This window comes from Orycteropus afer, unplaced genomic scaffold, assembly GCF_000298275.1.
Source record: "Orycteropus afer afer isolate SDZICR_OR568_19922 unplaced genomic scaffold, OryAfe1.0 scaffold00538, whole genome shotgun sequence".
Classification (NCBI taxonomy): Eukaryota; Metazoa; Chordata; class Mammalia; order Tubulidentata; family Orycteropodidae; genus Orycteropus; species Orycteropus afer.
Window position 1 is genome coordinate 1,810,472 of NW_006922125.1, and position 2,630 is coordinate 1,813,101.

Below are 2,630 nucleotides of genomic sequence, written 5' to 3' on the forward strand. Positions count from 1 at the left end.
ATGACTGTAGCTAGAAGATCAATATTAAATAATTCCTACCTCCTCATCCAAAACCCAAACCCACTGCAATTGGGTTGATTCCAAGTCCTAGCAATACCTACTGGGTTTCCAAGGCTGTAAATCTTTACAGAAAAAAAAAAAAAAAAAAAAAAGTAGATTGTCTCATCTTCCTCCTGCAGAGCAGCTGGTGCATTCAAATCACTGAGTTTCTGGTTAGCAGCCACATGTCTTACCCGCTATGCCACCAGAGCTCCCTATTTCTCCATGGCAATGCTAATTTTGTTTTGAACAGAAGTTTACAAAAATCTTTTCTGAGATTACTCTAACTATAATTAACTCATTTGAAGCATTTTAAATCACATAAATTATGTGATCATATTGTGATTATTTAAATCACATGTTAACAAGTAATTGAAAACTTAAATGTATGTGTGGACCTAAAGAAACAGAAGCTTAAGATGTAATTTAAATATAACTTATCTTCATAATATAAACAATTTTATATTATTTTCTTGACATTAGCTATACATATACTTATTTATTTATTTTTATTTGTGATTTGAGTGAACATTTACAGGGCAAATTCACTTTCCATACAGAAGCTCATATGCACTTTGTCTCATGACATTGTCTATAATTTATCATAATGCAACAGCTCTCCTTCCACTTCCTCCCCATAATTACCTCTTCCCTGTGTCCTTCCCTGCATGCACTCCTGTCCCTGAGCTGTCTTCCTGTGCATACACAGCCCTTCTACTGCCCCATGATCTCTCCAAGGAGTGTACCTACCTAATGTAAATGCTCAGTTCACATCTATCTTTTGTTTGGCTGGAAGCCATAGAGTGGATTCAATTCCAGACCTGAAGGGCAGCTAGGGATCATAGTCTCAGTGGTTCCATCAGGCTGTATCAGACCAGAACACCTGGTCCCTTTATTTATTTATTTATTTAATGATTTTGAGTTTTATTCCACATTGTTCTCCTACTCTCTCCCTCTGAGTGGTTGACAGTGGTAGCTGGACACCATCTAGTTCTGGACTCATAATCATATAGGCTGAGATTTGCATGATGTACCAGTCATTTGGACTAATTGTTTCCATGTGTCTTTGGTTTTCTTCATTCTCCTTTGTTCTGGATGAGGAAAGATCCATCATTGTATCTAGATGGCTGCTTGAAAGGTTTTAAGATCCCATTTGCTACTTGCCAACCCAAGAAGGGGTTGCTATGAGTCAGAGATGACTAGACGGCACATATCAACAACAACACTATGACCGTAGAGTTATCTATTTATGTTTTAAAGTCTGATTTATGTATTTTGGGGCTCTTTCATTGGGTCTATAGATATTTTTTATGGTTATATCTTCTTGTTCAATTAATTCTTTAATCATTATATAATGTCTTTCTTTGTCTCTTATGATGAGTTTTGTCTTAAAATCAATTTGATCAGACATTAATGTTGCCACTCTTGCTTTATTTTGGTTACTATTTGCTTGATATAACGTTTTCCAACCTTTGGCTGTTAGTCTATTTTTGTCTTTGTTTCTAAGGTGTGTCTCTTGTAGACAGCATATTGATGAGTTATGTTTTCTTATCTAGTCTCCACCTCTCCATCTCTTGAATGGTGCATTTAACCCATTGACATTCAATGTAATTATCAACAAGTATGAATAGGTTGCTGTCATTTTGTTATGTGTTTTTTTGTGGTGTCCCTGGTTTCTTTGTTCCATATAATTTTCTGGGCTGAGCTCATTATGTTTACAAATCATGTTATTATTTCCCTTGTTGCTATTATTTTAGCATTTGCTAAATATTTGTGTTTGTCCTCTTTTTTATTGTGATGTGAAGGTTTATCATTTTTCTTTGAGGTTACCCTGTGCTAACGGGGCAAGGAGGGCACATCTCCTGATCTCCTCTAACCCCATAAGAGGAAGACAGAGTCACTATCAGTAACCCAAGGTCTATTCCTGCAAGGCCAGACATGCTGCCTCCTTCCAGCCCTTTCACCATTTGTTCCTCCCAAAGCACCCACCACCTCTCTCCTGGCTTTGATAATTTGCTGCAGTGGCCACACAGAACCCACAGATTACAGGGTTTATTAAGGAAGTAACAGGCTACAATTCAAGTTCAGTAAAAATGCTCAGTCTCTTTCCCAGCCTACCATCTCTCAGCCAACAGTCTCTCACAGTCTCTCTTCCAGCAGTGTGTGTCCATTTGTTTCTCACTCAACAATGCATGTCTCTTGCATCTCTTTCCCAGCAGCACATGTGTCTCAGGAATGCCTGTCTCTTTCATCAGCATGTCTTTCTCAACCAACAGTCAGAGAGAGTTCTGTCTCTAGGAGGCCTCCTTTTGAGCCTGGCAGAGTCGCCAAACCAACCAATCATAACATCAGAATTCTAAGCACTTGAGAGAGAGTGAGAACCTCTTAGAACATTGTTTTGCACCACTCTCAACAGAAATATCCCAGGTGGACAAATTCAGCAATCAGGAGCTCCTCAGTTGCTCATGGCAAATTCCATCTCAGAGTTTACAAAGACTTATGGGTAGAAAAGCCACACTAAGTAATTTACTACACCACACCCTGTGATTTATAGTTTTCTTCCCAAGTTTAGAACAGTCCATTCTATCTTG